The sequence below is a fragment of the Syngnathoides biaculeatus genome, chromosome 4 (genome assembly GCF_019802595.1).
Source record: "Syngnathoides biaculeatus isolate LvHL_M chromosome 4, ASM1980259v1, whole genome shotgun sequence".
NCBI classification, from domain to species: domain Eukaryota; kingdom Metazoa; phylum Chordata; class Actinopteri; order Syngnathiformes; family Syngnathidae; genus Syngnathoides; species Syngnathoides biaculeatus.
The window spans coordinates 31,533,931-31,557,410 of NC_084643.1; the positions used below are offsets into that span (position 1 = coordinate 31,533,931).

The following is a 23,480-nucleotide window of genomic DNA, read 5'->3' on the forward strand; positions in this document are numbered from 1 at the left end:
CACTAAACAAATAGTTTGTCTAGTTTATGGTTGTGTTAAAATTCTTTCCATTTTGGCAGAAAATATAAAATAGTCATTGTCATTTATTTCTTTATTTTACTATTTATTTTATTCTTATTAATTTTTTAAGCATATATTTTACCAAATCCCCCCTGTCATATATTTAACAATTGGTGTACTGTATACTATTAGTTAAGCAAAGCAAATTTATTTGTACTGTGCATTTCATACAAAAAGTAACTCATTGTGCGTTACATGATTAAAAGCATTCAAATACAAAATATAAACATATGAAAGGGTATGATTAAAACCGCATACAGTGTAAGAAATATTGAAAAGTGGAAGTACTCTAAAATATAAAGTATATTAGCTTAATGCTGCTTCACTGTGTTTGCTTTGGACTCTGAACTCCATTATTAGACCTGAGTCAGTCGATCTCAGAGCCTTACTGGGTTTTTATCCCATTAGCATTTCTTTAATGGATTTGTGATTTATAGACCAGTGGCAGAACTTTCAAATCTTTTCCAAAACTGACTGGAAGTCAGTATAAAGGCTTTAGAATTGATTTATATTCTCGGAGCGCTTTGTTCTTGTCACAACCCGAGCTGCAGCATTCTGAACGAGCTGCAACTGTTTAATGCTCTTTTTCGGGAGCCCTGTCAGAAGACCATTACAATAGTCAAGTCTACTTGGGTGAAAAGTATGGATGAGCTTCTCCTGGTCTGCTTGACACATGCAAGCCTTCAATCTAGATATGTTCTTCAGATGGTAAAAGACAGTTTTAGTAATGGATTTGAAAAGACTGTTGAAGGTCAGGACCAAGATTTTGGATTTGGGCTTTGTTTTTTAAAGATAATGAATCCGGGTATTTACGAAGAGCAATCCCTTTTTCTATATTACCAAAAACAATTATCTCAGTTTTGTTGTGCCTTAGTTGAGGGAAATTTTGGCTCATCCAGTAATTTATCTTCTTTAGACAGTATCGCAACACCTCAATTGAACTATAGTCATCTGAAAACACTGCTACATATAACTTTGTGCCATCTGTGTAGGTATAGTCTGGAAGATTTGACCCAAGGGTAGCTAATCCAGGCTGAATAGAAGGGGACCAAGAACTGACCCTTGAGGAACCCCATAGGTCCTTGGTATTTGTTGAGATTGAGCATTTCCAATGGTTACAAAGTAGCTCCTTTCCTCCAGGTAGGACCTGAACCATTTCAGGACAATTCCATTTAGTCCTACCCACTTGTCCAACCTTTTTAGGAGTATATTGTGATCTACGATATCAAAAGCCGCACTGGTTGGTCGTTGGCTTTCATTATTTTCCATAATGTCTGATTCCAAATTCAACCTGTTTATAGAGGTGTCACTATTGATCAATTAATCAACAACTAATCGGTCATCAAATTGATCAACAAGTTTGATCATAGATTAATCCTTTAGAGGGATTGTTTAGTATTATATTATAAATATAAATTCTCTTGTTGCAGCCTCTTCACAGTAAACAGTTCTCAGATTTCCATAGTCCTTCATGAAAGCAGACTGATTATCTTTAGTGTTTGATCAAAATGAGCCATTTGCAAACATCTGCTTTTACTTTGAAAAACGATTAACATTCCCCCCAATTTTATGATGTTCTGAACAAAACCACAAACTGATTTATAATCAACTGAACAGGAAAAAAGTTTATTCTGTTACAAAAATAATGGTTATTGGATGTTGAATAACCTGTAATTGAAATTTACGTGAACATGAAGCTGCGTACTACTGTAGTAGTCCTTTGTGCCTGAATCAGTACCCAACAAGTAGCTGTCTCTTTCAAAAGGTCTATCTATCTAATCGATTGATCAAATTCTCTACTTCCTTCCAAAATTTAATCTGGCTTTCCAATTCTTTTTGCTAATGAATGGTTTACATCTACGGCCTCTATATTTCTTCTCTCGAAGTCTTCTTCGAACAGTGGATTGTGATACCTTCACCCCTGCCCTGTAGAGGTTGGCAGTGATGTCACTGATTTGTCTTTGGGTGATTCTTCACAGCTCTCACAATGCTTCCGTCATCAACTGCTGTTGATACGTTCGGGCGACCTGTTCGATGTCTGTTGTTCAGTACAAGAGTATGTTCTTTCTTTTTCAGGACATTCCAAATTGTTTTATCAGCTATGCCAAATGTTTGTGCAGTACCTCTGATCGATTGTCCCTCTTCTCTGACCTTCAAAATTGTTTGCTTTTCTACCATAGACATCTCTGGTATTCATGTTTGCTTAACAGCAGATGCAGTTTTCACAGCGGAAATGCAAAGCACTATCTAATCTTTAAACGAACTATCAAAAGGGCAAAACCTGAACAATTAGAAACACCCATCAGTCACGTTTCAGTACTTTCTCTCACTTGAAAAGTGGGTGGCTTCAAACACGAGGTCCACTGTCATGTGTTATTCAACACATCTAAATGGTAACTACCATGAAATAAAAGCTGGAGTTGTGTATGTTTGTGTCTTATTCATCTTCTGATCTGAAACCAAAATATCTTCAGTATATAACAAAAACAATGTTCTAATACTTTAGGACTGTACCTTACTGTTTTGACTGCTTTAATACTCTGTGAATATTCACAAAGACATGAGCATTGCTGCTGAAAAGTTTTGTTCGCATCACTTTCCACTTCATCTCTATTGCATCCTCCTCGAATGACACTGGGAGCAGTGGTAACACTTATGGTAGTCTTGTATGTTTCGCTAAAAAACGTTTGTCTTCCTCTCACTGACTTTTCCCCACACCACTGGGGTAACGCAGCTTAATTTTCCTGAGCAGTCCAAAAAGGTTGTTTGGCTGTCCGTCTGCACATAGGCAGGAAGCAGATGGGATAGTCCATTGCATGAGAAGGGAACAGATAGTGACGATCAATACCATTTAAGCAGTTTGTTGTGTGTGAATTAAGACTAAAGCAATAGTTTGCTTTAAATCACAGACAACTTTGAATTCATTTTGGTGAGATGTTTGGGGGCCCCTGGAAATCTCAGCTCCCCATTGATGGGGTCACATTATCGTTTGTTTACACTTCTTATTACACTTGTGTGAAAGTTAAGAAAGTTAAAAAAAAAATAATGTTCTGAGGTACACCTGTGATTTGAATCATGTTTGAATGTGCAAGTGTTGCGTTTTTCTGTCTCACTATTTTACAAATTTACACTTGTGAGAATTAAGACTTGAAAATGAGATGAATGGGAATCGCTTCACATTAAACGATTTTTTTTTTTTTTTTTTTTTTTTAACGTGTGCAGTCTTGAAGCGCACGCCTGGCCATATTTCTCACAGGCGTTGTTTTTGGGTCGTGGCTCCATGAGAGGCTCATGTGCAGAATGTGATGTAGAAAAGATTGGACAGTTGGAATGGCTGAGACGACGACGGAGAAGGAGGAGGAGGAGGAGGAGGCACTGAGATGGAAAGTTCATTTGAAAGGATTTGGAAATAATCCGCTGAAGTTACCACAGTGTAGGATGGAATGGAATTGGGCTCCAACTTGACCCCCTGTGTGCTTTCCGCTATAGTTTGCACATGTTTGCTGAAGGGTGCTTGTAAAAGTTTTTCCTTCTTGTTTCCTGTGATTTTCACTTGTAGTAGTCGTTTGATTTTATTTTTTTTTTGGGGGGGGTGCAGGGGATGCACCCATTTTTCATTTTCTCGGTTCAGTATTGCTCTTGCAGTTTACAGACCAGCCGGATGACCAGGGAAAGACCACTGATTCTGCATGGCTCTCATTAGGAGCTTTGCCCAGAGACTTTCTAGCAAGCCTTGTTGTTTTTCTCCTTTCTATTTCAGCTGCCACTTTGATTTCATCAGGCAAGACCACTGCTGGGTTCACAACCCTTTGAAATGAGCAAAAGGCCTGTAATCCAGTTACCCAAGCTGCAGGCCCACTCCTCGGCTCCTGAGACAAAACCTGCTGCACTAATCCCGATGTCACTCGGGGGAATGCTTTGCTACCTGACTGGTGGTGGCAGCCATTTCTAATATTCCCTGTTTAAATTGTTGATGTGGAGCATGAGACAAAAGGGGGCTAAAAGGCTGGCATGCTACTTGTATCGCTTGTGCAGCAGTGATTGGTTCTGAAGATCGCCCTCATAGTTTTTTTTTTTTTTTTATTGTTGTGGGCATTTTTTTTATAAAGTTTTCAATGGTAATGGACTAAAACATCAGAATTGATTACTTCTAAATATTCATTGAACCGCATACTGTGTAGGTCCGGTCAAGTGAACTAATATACTGGTTTTACTTTTTGAAAAAAAAAATGGAATAAATGGAGTTTGCCTTGATATCAAAAAAATAATATTCCACCGCCTTTCGTTTTCTGTGTTAGCATACAGGTGAGTGCCCATATATATTTTTTTTCTATGGCGTTGGAATACGCTTTTTTTTTATCAACGAGGAATGGTGCACAGACGTTACAGAGCTCAGCACACGCCGCAGCAATTTTGGTTAGCTACAACAACCCAACTATAAAAAATAAGACGGAACTAACCATTTACGAAGTGTCTTGAGCAGACAAGTATCCGATACCACAGAGTAAAAGATCAAGGGCACAATACTGCGTCTTTGTGACGCAGTCCTGAGTCCCATGATGCGTGTACGCCAGTTAGCCTAGTAGTCAATCTGGGCTTGATGTGCTGTCGGTCGGGTCTTCAATAAATGTAGTTAGAAACATAATGTTTTCCACGTTGCGTATGTATAAGTAACGGAGCTCAGGGATAAAAAAATGGCCACCGTCCAAGACAGCACAACGGGTGATGTCACGTGAAAAACTACCCATACCGGAAAAATGCTCTGATACTAAACACTGACACCGCCGACTGCAATTCATGGTCTGTAAAATCAATATTGAACTATGCATGTTAAAATGATTATGTAAAACACTTTTCCTCTTTTCAACGCTTCCTTTGATGACCGCTTCGTTTTCTCGGTCAGTCACGGAGGACAGAGTAACTCCAGAACAGCCTCCAGTCTTCTGGGAAAACGTTCCATGACTTTGCAGTGTGTCCATGGGAATTCTATCGTAGGTGTTTTGATGGGCTTCCTCCACAGCAAACTCACCGAAGCAAGGAGTTTTGGACCTCAATTAGTGCAGAGGGGTACAGTCATGCTGAAACAGAAAAGGGCCTTCTTCAAACTGTTCAATTTGAGTTCCAGTGGGTTTGCCTGTCGAGCGTAGATGGGGCTTTTGTTTCCTTGCGGTGCTTCTCAAGTTCAGGGGGACATTCCCGGCATGTTCGTGTACGTCACTATAGAAGAGTCGGGAGTGTTTTCCTTTCGCTTTGACCGCAAGGAAAACAGCTACACCCACAGATAAACAAAACAAGAGGCAGGGGCCACACGCCAAGCAGCAGTCCAACAAGATACACACAGACAACAAGTCGTGGCTGACTTTGTGTGCGTGAGTCAACAGAACTTTCTGACTGCTTAAGGAAAAAAATGTCACAGCAGTCGGATTGTTATGCATTGCATTTGGGGGCGTGCTTTTTTTTTCTTCCCTCCAACCCCGGCAGCCCAAAGCCTAGCCTAAACCTCACCCCTTTGCAAGAGGCCCCCACTTTTCAAGGAATACGAGGGGAGGGGGTAGGAGATAATAGCAGTGGGGGTGCGGGGATGGGAGAAAGAGACAGAGCGAGGAAAGCACAAAACTTGCTGACACGGAGCATAACTTAATTTCCACGGTAGGGGGACAGCTGTGCAGTGTAATCTGCCATGGCAGCCCATTCACACTTCAATGGCAGGCCTGACCCGCCAAGGAAAACTGGAACTGCAGCCAGCTCATTCCCACTGAAGGAGGGTGTTGACCGGGCCACCATTTACGGGCTCGTCTTAAAGAAACATACCCCTCCGGCTTGTTATTGATGACACCCCCCTACCAGACTCACACATCAGCGGAAGGTTGTGGAATCTCTTAACGACCCTGACGTCCCCAGAGGACATTAGAATATGTATGAATATCACATTGCAGTTTTAAAAAGCCATTTTAAACCCCTGTAATCACCAGTAATTGTGGCAAAATGGTGTCTCATCATTTTTCAGGTCAACAACTAAAAACACAAAATGTCGCAGGTTGTGTGTAAAGTACACAATATCCAACATGAGTTTCACATTTGCGCAGTTGTTAATAAAGATGTTTTTTTCCAGTCCATAAACTTCGAAGGCACTTTTCAAAGATTTACAGTTACAGATGCGTCTTCGACCTGTCCACAATTGAAAAAAATCAGCAATATAGAGAGAAAATGTATAAAAACGTTGTGTTGGCCAGTGTCAGATTCTAACAATATGATATAGCCTTGAATAAAAATGTTAACGTTCAACAATAGAATGGTATAGCAATTTCATTACATTACCAATGTGTGGGCAAATAACTTTTTCCCATTGAGCACGATCTATTTTGTTTCCAAACGAGATGGAATATTTGGTACACAATTAAATATGAAACCATGGATTTTTTTTTCCACAAGGAAGCATTTGCTCTTGTCTGCTTTGTCAAGAGCAAAAAAAATAGCTGTGCTTGCTATGCTAGTAGCATTTATAGATTGTATTAATTAGCCATCGTAGTTGGTTGCAAACGTTCATTTCAAGACTGCTAATGGAACATTTTAGCGATTTTGAAATAGCAATGTTCAAAAACTGCAGTACACCTCTTAGAATCAATACCCTATGCTTGCGCTGTTTATAAAAAATTTTTCATCCTTCCCGCACAGATTCAACTTATTGAAACACATTTTAAAATATTCCTTAGCCCTTATTCTCTTGTGCTGAATGGTTCTCCCCGATTGTAAGGAGGGCAAGTGCAAGAGAAAAAAGTACAGATGGATTTATGGCTCTGCATTCTTTATGTGCTTTATAGGCTCATCTACCTCATATGCACAACATGCCCACAAAATGTAAGGACAACCCCCCACCTCAGGTTTACAAAAAGTGGGCCAGTTACAGGAAAGTCTAGGGAGGTGGGAAGTTGTGGGATTTAAAGCACCAAGTGTTTTTTTCTCTCCTTTTTTCTCCCTTTTCCCGTGATTACGTACTCCAGTAACAATTTAATTAGAGAAAATATTTTTCCACCGCAAAGGTAATATTGTTCGGATTTGCCCAACACTGTGAAAGGCGTGTTAATATATTATGTATATTACTGTGGCTGTAGTTTCGAGTTTTGTAAAGGCAGCTTTCGGTGTTGGATGAAGGAATGTATTCCAATGTGTTCCGATCAAGTGTTTCATCCCGTTGTTTTTGAAAAGACATCGAGCGACGAGCAGAAGGACTGCTGTAGATGGCCGACAGTGCTGTAATATGTATGCCGGGCCAGTAGTTGGTGATAAAAACACAACATGCATTAACGTTGCTCGCATTCTTCTTCTTCTTCAGTTTTGCTTTTGAAATTATTCTTTGCATGGATGTGCTTGAATACAGTTGGAATTTGTTTTGGTTTCCTGACCACTGAAGTATAATAAATGTAGTATCCTAAATACTGCCCAGGAGTGATGGGATTATTGTTGAAATTTGAAAATGTAAATACTGGCCGAGATTTACAGAAATTAAGTGTACCGTAATTTCCCACCTATAAACCGCGACTTTTTTCACACGCTTTCAACCCTGCGATTTATGTTGTGAAACTGATAATTTGCATTTTTTTCTAACAGCCGCAAGGGGGCACTCGAGAGGAAAAGGTAAGAGTGAGACTGAATATATGTGCCGAGGAAGTGACTTTTACCGGTCCGGCCCTGTTAGCCCTGTATGTTTTTTTTAACCGGCCCTGTTAGCGCTGCGGTGATAGATTTAGCATTAGCGCCGCAGCGTTAGTGCGGTGGCGCTAGCGTTAAACTCTCTGTGTACCGTCTTTCTTTGTGAATATCAATGTGGGTTTCTATGTGGGCACTTGTGGTTTCTACACGGCTGTGGCCTATGTATGTACCAAATGGTATTTTCTTCACAAATGTACTGGGTGAGGCTTATAAGCAGGTGCACTCTGTAGGCCTGGAATTACAGTATTTATATTTCGTTTCCGAATATTTGTCAAAAATCAATAACACGATCAGTCTTCACACAAGTGAATATTATTAATTATTAATAATAGTGACATGATTAAAGGTAATTTGAGCACATTTATTTCAGAAGTGTGTAGTCTTCACTTTACTCAGTACTCAAGAAGTAGCTCTCATTTTCCAAAAATTGGTGAACCCTGCTGGAAACCTTTTTTTAGGCCCTCTTATTATACACTGTATGTATAAATACAGCCGTGTTAAGTAATGAAGTATAAAGACTTGATTAGGCTACATGAAGTCAAGCCCAGTGAAGATAGTGAAAAATCCAATAATTCTTTGAGATCTCGAGAACAGCAGCCATTGTGTTCATCTGTATACAACAGCGGTTCTAGAACTTCTTACGCCAGTACCACCGACAAAAAAGACACCAAGGTATGTGCAAGACTAAAATACAGCATAGTAGTCTTATAGGAAGTTTTCAACCAAAATGAGACAGATGGTTTAATCCTAAAAAGTACATTTTTTCTTTATGCAGAGTTTGGACTTCAACACTGTGAATAAATAGAAGAAAACAAACAAACAAACAAAAAAAACCCTGTGCTTTAATATTGATTTCTTGTCGCCGCTTCACTCCAACAAGTCACCAATCTTAAATATGTAAATGTCACCGTGCTTTCAACCCCCGAATGAATAATGAGGCCGTAGCTTGGGAGTTGCAGGGAGTTAATAGTTTGGCTGTGGAAGTCAATAGGGGCCGAGGTCTCACTCCATTAAGCTGACCCCGAGGGCCACGCATTCATCTCTCGCACATTCATTTCCTCCTTTTATGCAGCCTGTGTGAGCGCAGGGCAGGCGGGCGGGCGGGCAGCACCGTCGGCTCACGCAAGGCGGCCTCTTGCACACACTGTAGGTCATAAATATGTTGCCTATGCAGTGAGAGCTCGGGCGGCTTTGTTAAGCCACACACAAACGGGAGCCCTCAAAGTAATTAATGAAAAGGCAGGCGTGGGACAGAAGAGGCTTTGAATGCCGACACACAGCTGAGTTAAGTCTCTTTGGAGTGGACTCCCGCACCTTTGAAATGTTTAATAACACGTCTTATCTGTTGGGTCAACTATTTAGCGGTCACTGACACCACACGTGAAACCATTTTTTTTTTTTGTACAGTGGCATTTTTAGATGAAAACCTGCGTTGGCTACATAAGAAAACTTAAGTACCGTACTTCGCAGCTTTCAACCCTGCGGTTCATGCGATGATGCGGCAAATTTGTACATTTGTTCCTAACGGCCGCAAGGGGGAACTTGAGTGGAAAAGGTAAGCGTGAGATGGGTGCAATATATGTGCCGAGGAAGTGACTTTTACCGGCCTTGTTAGCACTGAACTAGCATTAGCGTGTTACTGGCGTGTCTCAGTGATATTTAGCAGTAAGTTTTATTTTAACCGGCCCTGTTAGCGTCAGCGCTAGTGTTATTCTTTCTGTGTACCGTTTTTCTTTGTAAATATCTCGTGTTTCAATGTGGGTTTCAATGTGGGCACTTGCGGCTTTTACACAGCTGCGTCGTATGTATGTATCAAATGGTATTTCCTTTACAAATATACTTGGTTAGGCTTCTAACCAGGTGTGCTCTATAGGCCCGCAATTATGGTACTCTCTCTGAAGTTGGGCTTATCCTTACTAAATTTCAATTTATATCGGATGTGAAAATTGCCGACAAATGAAAGTCACACGATACAAGAAGGCACGCGCAGTTGTTGCTTCACACACTGTTTTTCATTTAACTTTTAAAAAATTTTTAATTTCTGTTACATTTATCGGCTTAATGTTTTTTTTCCACACAAATATTTAGTGTATAACATTTTGAGGTTACGAACGACATGCAGTGAGGTTTCATGCATGGAATTAGGAAATCATCCAATACAGCATCATGCACCATGCAGTCTATATTTTCCATTTTCATACTTATTGTTTCATATTTATGGCCCAGAAGTGTTTTTAATAAAAATAATTCCTATCATTCTGACATTGCTGCTGTATTAGCATACTGTAGGTTACACTGCAGCTCTACCAACAGAAGTCCGCTATAAACAAAAGACCCTCTCTGATTGTAGTCTTTTGTACACGTTTCACGTCGTCTGTTGGCCAGAAATGTTAGCAATAAGGAAGATGCTTCCCTTATTACTTTTATTTTGATTTGTGCCCAAAACCCAAAGAAACAGACATGGGTCCAAAAGGTCTTCCCCCTCTACCCCAAAAGTTCTGAATTCCGAAAAAAAATGGTCTCCAAAATGACATTTTCCCTCCACCACATGCAATCGCTTCTTCCTTGTGTCCCCACAAAGCTCTTAAAGTAAGTGTCGTGCTCATTATCCTGTTTCGCTGACAACTTGGGGCAATGTCTCCGCTGCCCCACACAGGAGAGAAACGATGCAGTGTGGCCTCACGGACATCCTGGAAAATTGTTCGGCCAGTTTCATTAAAATTGCTAATATGTCTGGCAGCACATGTCCCAACAGGATGTTGCTGTCAAATATTATGCTTTTTTTTTTTTTTTTCAAATCAGACAATAAGACTACATACAAGGATTTGATCTTTAGTACTTAACAAAATATGTATGAAAGTACAGTTATTAAGCAATAAATCATAGTGTGGTTGTACTGATCAACGACAAACAATGCTGCGTGAGAGAGCTGCAATGATGAATGCAGTATTTATTTATTTCACTATTCGCTATCTGCGTCACTTACAAAAATAACTTGAATCAAAGAGTGCGCCAACATGACTTTAAGCGATTTGTGTGTTCAGTAGATTAGCGGCTGATCTGTGCAAGCTGGAGTCCATTCACCGGGCACTTTCTTTCCTGACGTGTTCTCCTGCGGTGGCATTTGTAAACATCTTCAAGCGAAATCCCAAGAGCAAACACGTCCTAGCCGAAGGCCGGCGGCACGCTGCACTTCACCTCTGAGTGCATGACGACGTCTCTTTTGAAAGTCCGACAAAGAAGAGGGAAACGCGTGCTTTATGTAAACAGACTCGTTTGCAGTTTTAGGATGATGATGCTTCCTAAAACATTTTTTTGTGTGTGTGGGGAGGTGGGGGTTCCCCATGAAAAAATGAATTGTACAATTGTTTGGGTCTTTCACAGGAATAATTTGAGCGTCTGAATCTTTTTGTTTCCTAAATTGGGAGTTGCACTGGCACAAAACGCATGATGCATCTGACATGAGCAAAGCACATAATGAATAATCCCCACTTTTGGCCGCACAATGGTCCAGTTTAGCGAAGCAGGCGAGAGCAAGGGCGCCGATTCAGGGTCATCAATAAAGACCTCTTTGTGCTTGCGCTCACAATGGAGCAGCGAGGTTTTCACATGTCCATGCTTCTCCCTTCTTCTTTTCTGGAAGGGCTTTTGATGAATTTAATGCATAAACTAAAATTAGGAAGCGAAGGCATTTGGGGTCATAGCGCTCTTGTGCGAGTGGGACTTCGTAGTCATAAAACAACCCACATATGCAGCAGCATGGGAATCCAGTTTTGAAATGGGCTTGTACTTAAAAAAAAAAAACAAAAAAAATCCCTCACTATACAAGAAAACTGATATGTGGAAAGTGCTAGATTTAAATGTTTATATTAAAACAGCAAGGTAAACAGTTTTGCCCTTCTCCTTGTGTGAGCCCTTACAAAAGAATATTAAGGTAACACTAAACAGAAAAAAAACTTAGATATTCAAGTTATAGTATCACAAGGAGATTTTTTTACGCAAAGTCAGTATATTATATATGCTATAGTATCTAATAGTTTAAATGGTGGATAAAGTCATATATATATCTTTAAAAGTCATATTTTCAAGATTAAAGTTGGAATTTTACCAGACCAAAGTTGTAATATTAAAAGAATAAAAAAGTATATTTTTTAGGAATAACATTTTAGAGATGTATTTTGAGATTAAAGTTGTTGCGTACGGAAATAAAACTATCAAATAAACTTAGCAGTCATGAGAACAAAGCTGAATTTTCAAGAAAATATAGAACTGGATGTGAAATTGATAGTCATATTTTGAGCTCAAAATCAAAATATTACAAGAATAATGTTTTACAAGACTTCTGTCATCTTTGTGCTTTAAAAAATGTTTGAAGGTAAGTGCTGAAAATGTGCGAAAACAAAACAATTTAGATCTGAATTTTTGAGAGCATTAAAATCTTGGCCATCTCAGTTGTCTGGATTTTTTTCCCCAGGGCTAAATTTATATTTGCCTTGTGATTGGCTGGTGACTAGTTCGGTGTGAACCGTACCTCTCAACTGGAATCGGCTCCAGCACGCCCACAATCCTTGTGAGGATAAGCGGTACGGAAGACAAATGAATGAATAAAACAGGGGCGTGCTGACGCAAGCAGGGACCTGGATGAGTCGCCCTTCCCCTGCTCTATAATTACCTAGCACTCTTATTCCATGCAGTGACCCTACAGCTTGCAGTTAGCCATCAGACGATGCCTAGAACAAAAAAAATAAATAAATTTCCGCAAAGTGCAATGTGTTTTGCGTTATTTGGGCAATACTGTATATTATCTGTTGAGGTTTCCCTCCACACGTGCGGCGCGTAGAGAAGAGGACGGTTCCGTGCACCATCCCACCAGCAGCTACTAGCGTAGCCACAAGCAGTCTGGCGCAACAGTGTTAGGGCGGTCAGCCTCCATTGCGGGGAAAGTAGGAGGTGAAAAGACAAATAAAATCCTAATCTATTGGACTGCTGTGGCTGCCAAAGGTTGCACCATATGCCGCCACAGCAGTGCGGTAGAGTGATAAGTGATAGTGATGCGTCTCTCGCTGAAGTTCAAAGGAGGGAAAATTGTCCCAGCGTCCCAGAGAGTGCCGATCCTGTGCTATCCTATCCAGAGCTAAGAGGCCGCCTGGCCTCCACGGAGTGCCTATCTGGGGCCCGTGAGAGTGTACGCAATGTGCATCACTGGAAATTCTCCCGGGAGAAATAGGCATGTATCTGATTGATAGTTGGAATTTCCAAGGGGCGGGGTTTTCCAGAGCATTTAACGACACGCCCACTAGGTTTGGAAGCTGAGAGAGCCTTTCGGTTCTTGATCCTTTTGAAGTCTGGTTTCACAGACTTCACAAACTGCAGTTTCCATCCATCCATTTTCTTAGTTGCTTATCCTTATAAAGGTCGCGGGAATGCTGTAGCCGATCCCAGCTATCAACAGGCAGTAGACAGGGTGCACCCTGAACTGGTCGCCAAACAATCGCCGAGCACATGGAGACAAACAACAGTCATACTCAGAGTCACACCTAGGGACAATTCAGTTGGAGGTTTTTGGGATGTGGGAGGAAACCGGAGTGCTGCGGGAAAAGCCACGCAGGCACGGCGGAGAACATGCAAACTCCACACAGTCGGGCCGGGATTGAACCTGGGTCCTCAGAACTGTGAGGCCAACACTTACTTACAGCTGAGTTTACTTTTACTTACTTTACACCATGCCGCCCAAACTGCAGTTTTTGTTTTAAATCACTCAAGTTTGTCCGGCCTGTTAACAATACTCTTGTCTCTGTGTGGTGAGTCAAATTTACAAGACATTGTTTTTGTTCAGGGTAGTGGGCCTTCCCATTTGTAATATTACATGAATTGTATATATTTGCAATTTAAAAAAAATCATGTAAATCCTAGATTACAATTTTAATAATGCAAGAAAGGAGTTATAATAAAGGTATTTTTGAGATAAAATCATGTCTTTTTGAGATTAAGAGCTCTTTTTTATTGCAAGAATGAAGTTTTATAGTTTTCGTAAAAAGCTGTGCCGTAAATGTTTTTTATAAACAGTTTGTATGAATAATGTTATATTTCTTTTCGAATTTTTTTCGTTTTGAGTTTAAAGTCACAGTATTACAACCATAAAGTCATATCTATACAAGGGTGCATGAAGGAATGAAGGAGCAATTGCCTGCCTGTGGATGAGCAAATTTTAAGCCCTAAGGAAGAGGAATTCCGGCCAACACATCTCCGCAGGCAACTGTACAACATCAGCCACCCTAATCTGGATTCATGCAGTATTATAATCTTAAACCATAGAGTATTGTAAATATTGTCTGATTACGGATGTATAATAGTCACCTTGTGTTGTAGATGGAAGTATGGCACGTCAACAGTGATTCCAGATTAATTGAAGCAGTTTGATGCTTTCCGTGCTTCAGCTAGTTAGCATAGCCTAGCGTCGTCTAGCTAGGAGAGGAATGGTTTCAATGCCATTCAAGTGTCACATTATAACATTTAGGTGCTGAGGAGATTTTTCTTGTTTTGGAATGACTCGCAAGCCAATTGTCGTGTGATTCATTGTTTAATTTTCAGATTGTTTTAAACTGTAATTAATTCATGCAATTAATTAAATCAAGTGTCCCTACATACAGCAATAACCTGTGTATTAAACACTAAATACAAGAACAGAAACATAAGTAACACGAGCCCACCTACAAATTAGCAACCAAATTAAACTCTTGCCTAAAACAACCTAAGGCTATCACTTCTCCATCCTGAGCATTCCAATCCTCACATTGGGGGGGGGGGGGGTGATAATAACCTGTTATTACAAAAGCAGTTACATCACAGCTCCCTGGAGGAGTGTATTTGTTTGAACTGTTTGTGTATAAAACATGTAGATATGTGTTTTATCTTGAAATGTTTTATGGATTAAACTAGATGAGAAACTCTTTGGTGGGTTTAGGCTCCTGCTGTGGATCAGCCCATTCCGACACTTCAGGGTCAGCAGCATTGGAGCCCCTCCTGGAAGCAGCTGTTTCTTCTCAGACACCCAACCTCCACTCTTGGATGCAATGTCAAAAAGGTACAAAAAACAAAAACACAATATCATCTTGGTACCACTATAATATTAAGATCAGTGAAGTCATTTTTGGCGGTCATTTCTCAAACCACCTCCGATAACGCCGCGCCTTGTCGGCTTTTTCGCCACATAGTCACCAAGGTAGTAAAACCTAAAAGCTCAAAGTGCGTTGGAGAAGCCATGGATGTAAATATTTGGAAACGTGTGTGAACTTACAGCTGCTCCCGTGGCAGCAGGCAAGAGGATAACATCGTTCATGCTGTAAAACAGTCACTCAAGTGAACAATCACTTCAATCAACAAACATCAGTCCGGGTCCGCGTTGTGGGATGTGCAGCGCTGCTCTCTATATTCTCCCGTGTGTGTGTTTTTTTTTTTTTTCGACAAGAGGATTTATGAACCAGGAAATCAGTGACGGATTAGCAAAACCAAACACTTAACGTTGGGTTTATGTTTTTTAATGCGAGTGGCACTGCCTGGGGAGAAGATATATGACTTCCTTCATAGCCCCAGAAGTGTCGACAAAACCCCAAAAGGAGATCTTTGTTGGCCATTTGGGTGGCACCACCTTGCTGAAGGCATTCGCGCCCGCTGTCCAATTGTCCGCTCGAGGCTCTCTGGTCTCGTCGTCTCCTTTGCGGGACGCTCAAAAAGGGCTTTTTCTCGTCAGACGATCTGTGCCCGAGGCGACAAATTGTCATGGCTTAGAGAAGAACTGAGTCATTCCGCCGTAGCCTGGCTCGTTTTACAAGCGCCCCTCAGCGGCGTATCAGCTTCCAGTGGGTCCTTGGCCTTTGTTTGGAGGAAAGGAAACAACAGCTGTTGCTTTCACAGGATTTCTGAACCCCGGAGTCCTTCAGAAGGGGGGGAATGCCGGTTTTTTTTTTTCCTCCTTGTTAAACAAAAAACCTCTTCTTCATGCCAGAGGACCTTTTTTTTATCCCAGATTTGAGCAGAGGAGGTACACTCATGTTGTTCTCCCACGTTGGCCCGTTTCATGATGAGCAGCGATGAAGGACACCGTCAGAATTTTCTTCCAATAATTGTGCCAGTCAGCCTCCTGCTTGCCTCTGTCCACCTGCTGACAGATCTGCTAAATGATTCCCGGCCAGGAATGTTAATCAGGGAATCAGACATGTCGCTTGATATTTGGCCCCCAAGCCCTCTCGGTGGGGGCTCTTCAACAGGTGGCCTTGTCTCTGTGGAGCAGATCTCATATCAAAACTGTGCTACATGCTAAAATCCCTGGAAATGAGATTTGAAAAAAAAAAAAAAATGAAATCACTGAAACAATTGATGCTGTCTAAACGTCTTTTACACCATGATGAAACGGTGGAGCAGCCGGTAAAGCGTTGGCCTCACAGTTCTGAGGACCCGGGTTCGATCCCAAAAAAATCCCCATCTGTGTGGAGTTTGCATGTTCTCCCTGTGCCTGCCTGGGTTTTCTCCGGGCACTCCAGTTTCCTCCCACATCCCAAAAACATGCAACATTAGTTGCGATTGCGAGTGGGGCTGTGTGTATTCACGTGCCCTGCGATTGGCTGGCAACCACTTCAGGGTGTACCCCGCCTCCTGCCCGTTGACAGCTGGGACAGGCTCCAGTGCTCCCAGCGACCCTTGTGAGGATACGCAGCTAAGAAAATGGATGGATGGATGGTTGGAAACAATCCTAGGAAGTACAGTAAACACCCCCGCTGCAAAGCAAAAAAACAGGCGTAATTGACGGCCCTCAACAAATTTATACAGACACATTCAAGTTTATAGTTACCTGAATTAATAGTTTAAACCATAAACTCGATCAGACTTTTATCTTCATCACTCACATCTGTCACGTCCCATCGGAAACGAGAGTAGGACCCAAATGCAGGAACTCGGAAGACGCAAGGTAGTTCAACAAGAGACGCGTTTATTATATGCAGAGGTAGGGGATCGAGCAGGCAGTCCGGTGCAGCAGGAGACGGTACACGGGAGAACAATCAACGCAGGCAGAAGTATCAAAGGAGTCAGGCTTACGGGGTTGGTCGGAGAACGGACGAAGGTCGGTACACACAGGTTCAATCAGGGATACCGGAGCACACGAATGGGACATGAAGATCATACGAATTGGCGCCGGCCAGTTGTCATCGCGGTCATATAAATCCACGGCATCATCAGGCTGCATGAGGCGCAGGTGTGCACCTTCCAATCAGAGCACCTGCTCGGACACCCGCACAGCTTGTGCTGGAACGGCAGGATCATGACAACATCAACTTTTACAAATAAATGATTTACAGATTACTTGATTTCGAAATAAGGCATCAGAAGATCAAGGACAGTGCCGTTTTTAAAAATTTTGACAGATTTTTTCCAATCAAAAATACTTTTTGTGTCATTGCCTTTGCAACGTGTATTAAAAACAGCTGTTTGTTTGTTACTTGTAACTTTTAATAGACACTGAGGCGGCTTCCTTACGTCCACTAACAACCCAGGCTAAACATAGCATCGAAGAGGAGCTGAGTAATTTATAATGAGGGGTATCATTTCAGCATACTTCAGTGACACCAATTAATACTTTTCTCATAGCTGCCATCCATCCATACATACATCTTCTTTGCCGCTTATCCTTACAAGGGTCACGGGGAGTGCTGGAGCCTATCCCAGCTGTCAACGGGCAGGAGGCGGGGTACACCCTCAACAGCTTGCCAGTTGACCGCAGGGCATTTAGCTGCAAATAGGTGAATATTTCGGTGAATAACTGAATCCATTCCATGACAATGGTTGATTTTCTTCCCACAGGAAACAATGGAAATGGATGGCCACCAAAGAATTGTCTACTTGCAATATTTGAAGAGACTTTTTAGCCTTCTTAACTGTCACGCAAAAACAAAAACAAGTTCCTAGCCGCATCATAATATTAAACACTTCCATGTCAAGAACGAGGCTCGATGAAGACTTACTATATCATGCTTTTTAGATGTATTAACTTGTAAAACCCTCAAAAGAAGAGATATACTAAAGGTTAGTGCTGAAAATGCATAACTATTCATATACACATTTAGTGGTTGTGTATTAGCTTAACATACAGTTACAATGTTATGTACCAGAACTTTAAAGGCACATTTTCTACAAAGACCTTGGCGTGTTATTATATTGTACATCCTTGAAGGCTTTTTTTTCTCTTTTTCACGGCTGCGCAGTATCCAGTATTTTCTATTGTGTTCGGAAGACAGACGCAAACTCCCACAATAGAGGTAGAATTTCAACGAATAGATGTATTTTCTCTAATGAAGGAGAAAATGTTTGAGTCCCAATTAGACCTGAAAGATTTGTGAAGTTCGCAGACTTGCAATCATTTCTAATTAAAAATAAAGCTCAGCTCTTTCAATCTAATGTTGGATTTAAAACCAGAATTGAGAATTGCAATGAATTCAAAAAGAATTGCAATGTGTGGGTTTTGAGTTGGTTTACCGCGCAACTAAAACACAAGAGAATGTCAAATTTGTTGACGATTTGTTAAAACCCGTTTGTACCTTTAACCAGGATTTAACAGTTTATTTGAAGTTGCCTACTTGACACAAAGACAAAACAAATAGAGTAAGTGTTGTAGGCATAGCTAAATTATAAATAGCTTCCATTGACAGTTTTTTTTGTGTTTGTTTTTAATTTGTTGAAATATTTGCGCGCTTTTTGGGTGCATTAACTGGGTAAACCGTTCAAAGTCACAAGCCACGGACGACAACTGCATCATTTGGTTTCTTCTCAATGTCGTAAACGCGCAGGATTGTGCGGACAAAAGAAGTCGAGAAGGCAGCTGAGGGCTAAAAGATGCCTTTATGTTTAATTGTCAGAGACAATAGCTTGCGGTAACTCTACTGTAACTGCACAATGTGATGTTTTTGTTTGTGGTTTAGCCGTCACATGAGAAGATCTGACTGCCATCCCCCGACAGTCGACTGGAGTAACCCATGTTTTTTTTCCTGAGGTTAGTAGAGTAAATTTCTCTTGTAGCCGAAGGGCCCTCAGGGATCATCCTTATTATTATACAATACAAAATAATTGTAGCGTGCTCGTGCGCAGGTTCCGTCGGCTCCGTCTCTGTGGAGAAAACCGCAGTGTTTAGTCTTCCCATTTATACACTTTGTAGCAGGTGAAGACGAGCCGTTGACGTATGTTTGATGGCGGTTTAACGGGAAAGACCTTCTGAATGCGCTTCAGTCACTCGTCGGCTCGACTCGGTTGAAGCTTTTGCGCCTCCTGCCAGACGAGAATGGAGCAAATTTAACAGGTTTTCCTGTCGTAGCCCAGGAGAATTAAATGTATTTAATAATACACACCCAAAATGTTGTGGGCAATATATTTCGACTTTATCAAGATGGAGACGAGACATTCAGAGCATTTTTAATCATACCTCATTTCGTTGGTGAACTCAGTATTCTACATTCGTACTGTTGTCACTAAATATCTGCAACTGGTGAATGATTTGAAAGTACATTATCATTGATTCCAATGAGACTTTCGTTATTATATATTTCATTTTATATGAACAACATCTATGCTGCGAAATGAAACGAAATGAAACAACTGTACAGAACATTTACAATGCAGTAATCTACATTTGTCTAATTAAAGGGACTGTGGCATTGTGATACAATTAACCAGGTAGCTGCCATGTTTCTGTCAGTGTGTATTTTTTTCATTAGTGAAGTTCCAGGTTTTCTTTCCATGCTTTTAATATGATTAAATTTCTCTCATCCATTGCAATATTGATAACGACACATTTTTGCATGATGCTTTATTAAGAAAATAGATTGAATTTCAACTGATGTTCAGCTTTGTTATTGTTTACACCAAATTTTAAAGAAGAAACAATAAAAAAATATACTTAGTATATTGTTGAATGATTTTGGTTTGTATTGACCACTATAATATTTTAATTAGGTGCCTTGGCCATTTTGAAAATGCATTTTGTCAATGCATGTGAAGTTTAATAATAATGATAATAATAATGAAAAAAAAAAGCTAATATGCTCAAAATCACTATTTGAGATTATAAGGTGCAATTTTTTGTCTTTGTCCTTATACCTGCAAATTGTTACCACGTTTCTTGTTCCTGCTTATCTTTCAAAAACAACAACAAAATGAGCCAACAAGCTAAACGCTGTGTTAAAAGACCCCTAAAAGCAGTACAGTGTGGGAACTTGTGAAGTAGTTTGGGGTGTGCCATGTGGTTCTGCACTTCCCACCACAGAGCTGATCACTTCTTGTCCATTGGAACCACGTAGCTGTTGGCACAAGTGGAAAAGCCGACTTTGGAATTGAAAGCTAGATGCCCTGGAAGATCTGTTCAGCGTAAATCAGTCAAAATAGCAAATCAATAGCATGATATTTGTGAATTTTAAATTTGGTGCGATAGCGGGTAAATTGACATAAAAATAACTTGGTTCAGTTCCACTTTTCCTCAGTTAAACATTTTTCAAATCCCACCCAAATACGCTACATATTTCAAGATATACAATTGGCAGTGATTACAGTTGTAGTTCAAACCATCCAAGTTGCGGCGAGTTGTGCCGGCTCCCTCATCAAATTCCGCCTGTTTGGCTTGTGCAAGAGGCAGATCCTCCCTCTTCAGCTCCATTAAGAAGCTCCTAATGTCCCAGTAGTTAAACAAACAACAAGCTCAATGAGAGGAGCAAAGGGCGAACAGCCTCTTTTATCTCTCTAACCTTTTGCTTTTTTAATCTTGGACCCTGTCAGAAAACACAATTTGCTCCCTCACGTGTGTTCCCTTCAAGTCGGTAATTGTTTCGCGCGCACGTTTTCTTTTTCGCCGCCCCTCGGAAACTGAAAATGTTTAACTCCAAATGCTTTGACGGCGCTGTCACTTTTATCTAATGAACAAACTCGGGTTTCACCTCCCAGTGTGTCAACAAAGCGACGCGTGTTGGAGGAATTAAGCGCAATCAAAGGTGGTGACCGTAAAATAAAACGTTCAGATCTCCTCTTAAATCCCTCACAAGTGCGCTTTACTCAACGGCAGCCAAAGTAAACCGGCTCTTCTTGCACCTTGAAAGCAAAGCAGCGCATGCAGCGCAGCGGCCCCGCAAATCCCCGCAAAGCTCTTTGTTTGAAAAGCTATTTTGAATGGGAACTGCACTGTAAAAGATAAGTAATTATCCAAAGCTGGCTTATAAAGAAAGAAAAGATTACGCCGCAGGTCGCCTCGGTGGTTTGTTAGTGTAGGAAAGGCTGCGGAGAAATTGTAACCAGGTGTGTTCGGCTCCTTAGTCTTCGGCGACTTGACGCGGTTACGTTGAAGCAAACGGCAAACGAAGGCAGCGGACAATTACATTTCTAAACGTGAGCGAGGAAAGCCGTTTATTCAGCTGTCGGTTTTGCATCAACATTTCATCGCATCGAGTTGTGACCCAACGACAAACCGAAGCTACAAATCCACTTTGGAATCATTCACACACAAGCGAAATCTTACAATTCAGACGGAGGTGTGTATCAGCGAGTTCTTGGCACGCACGGACGCGGTTTAAGCAGTGCGTAGAGCAGACTTAAGTGAAAACAGGACCAGTCCGATGTGGCCCGATTTAGAAGGCTCTGATTCTCGGTGGGGAGAGTCCCGAAAAGGCCAATCGCTTCGCATGACGCTGCACCACAGGAAATGCACTCCAAATCTTTCTGTCGGCCTGAAGCTTTTTTTACTGACAGAAAACTGACGAGCTTCACAAATGGTGGAAATGTTTAGAAAACATTTCTTACCGGGTATTTTGTATTTATTTGTCTTCATTTCATCTTTTTTTAACCAAGTATGGCCACTCATTCTCAGCCGCAATGCCGATTTTGAGGGAGACAGAATAAAACAAAGAAAAGACAAATACATACATGGACAACAAATTCCACAGTGTGATATCCTGTAGTTACAGTACAGATAATACGTTCAATGACATAATTGTAAATGATTAATTAAATGTTCCAAAAGTGCTAAAAAATGGGGGCAGCGATCATGTACAGCAGGTGTGTCAAACTATTTTTTTTCGCTTGCCACATTGTTGTTCCAGTTTCCCTACGAGGGCCGGTATGACTGTGGAACAGAAATATTTAATCGTCTCATCATATTTACGTCATCAATTTATGAACTAGTTTTGGAATCAGAAAGCAAGGGTAATGCGTTTTTCAACTATTCACGTTTGGTAACACAAAAATGCTAGTCATATCACAACTTTGTAATTCATGATAAATGGCAAATTGAAATTTTGGTACAGATTTTGACAAGAATCATGGGAACTTGCACTCTAGATTTGGGTTCGAGGGCCACACAAAATCATGTGGCGGGCCAGATCTGGCCCCCAGGCTTTGAGTTTGGCACCTGTGATGTACAGCATCCCTCACTAACTTTTTGAATGATGATAATGGGATGTATGAGGTGATTTTTATTATTTAATGCCGTGTTCATGTTGAAAAAGAGATCGACTAAAAGTTGTGTTGACTTTGGGAACAACAATGTTAATCAAACTGCTGGAATGGAGAGTGCGAGGTGTGTGTGTGTGTGTGTGTGTGTGTGTGTTGTGTGTATTACCCAGGGAGTGAGGATCAACCAGGGGGTACAGTTCACAGAGGAAATTTCCCCTGCAAGAAAATTCTTAATAACAACAACAGCAAAAGTAGATACTACCAGGTTCTACTACAGCGTCTGGATGGACAGAATTCTAAGTCTGCTGCACCAGTATTGTCGATGTTCAACTCGGTATTCTCCAAATGGCTTCCGAAGGTCCCAAGGCATTCAATAAATTGAAAATATTTTGCCCTTAGTCTCCTTATCATCACCAAAAGTCTCATGTTGATACAGGACACCCGAACTACTCTGAAAAGTAAAACTGCTATAACAAAAAATAGTTAATTTGCGTGTATTGTATTCACACAACTTTTTAAATTCATTTGTCGGTGTAATGGAAAAGTAACTATTTTCCATCCCGCCACTGTTGCAAGACAAAAATGTTCTGCACTGTTACGCGGTATTTCGCAACAGCGCCAACAGCTGCCCTGGCATGCCTACTACAGCTTTGCGGAGTCATGTAATTTGCGATCACCCAAAATGGAGTTGAGTCTCCTTGAGATCCACATGTAGACCTCAATTTGGACAACTTGTGGAGTAACCGGATTGGATTCAAATGCTGATGGGAGGCAATTTCTGAACAGAGATGAAAAGAAATATTTCTAAATGGCCTCCACGTTCACCTTGACCGGCAAACGGTCCAGCCCGAGTCCTTCTATTGTATAGATGGAGAGCAGCCAGGCAGAAAAGATTAACTCACCGCTGAAGAAAAAGACGCGCTGGCCAAGGCAAAGCCGCACTCGTGTTTAAGGACATTTTTCCTCTTGCAGACCACAGACTTTCCGGCAGTGGCTTTGGAAGAGGCCATCTCTGTGCACGTGTGTGCGCATGTACGTCTGCGAATGTTTGTGCCCGCGCGTGATCTTTTTCCACACAAAAACTCACACTAATAAGTTTTCTTTTCACTCAAATGACATGTTCAGATGTTTTTCAGGGGGGCTTTGATGTGTTGCTGTGGCCCACTTTGCAAGAACAACCTAATTACAAATTTACGATTAGTGTGTACTCAAGATGGATTTTTTTTTTCTTT

At 41.1% G+C, this 23,480-nt stretch overlaps 1 protein-coding gene across 8 annotated transcripts in view; it reads left to right on the top strand.

Annotated features, from left to right (window-relative positions):
- gas1a (growth arrest-specific 1a) overlaps positions 1 to 23,480 on the top strand; it is a 97,894-nt gene that overhangs the window by 64,590 nt on the left and 9,824 nt on the right. For 2 of the 8 annotated variants that reach the window (XR_009794460.1, XR_009794456.1), the window contains 2 exons: positions 14,735 to 14,854; positions 18,741 to 19,597. The gene's annotated coding sequence lies outside the window, so the exon portion shown is untranslated. Of the gene's footprint in view, positions 1 to 3,820; positions 3,948 to 7,668; positions 7,696 to 10,814; positions 11,643 to 14,734; positions 14,855 to 18,740; positions 19,598 to 23,480 lie in introns of those variants that run through there. The other 6 variants (XR_009794459.1, XR_009794457.1, XR_009794461.1 and 3 more) reach the window with 6 other exon arrangements.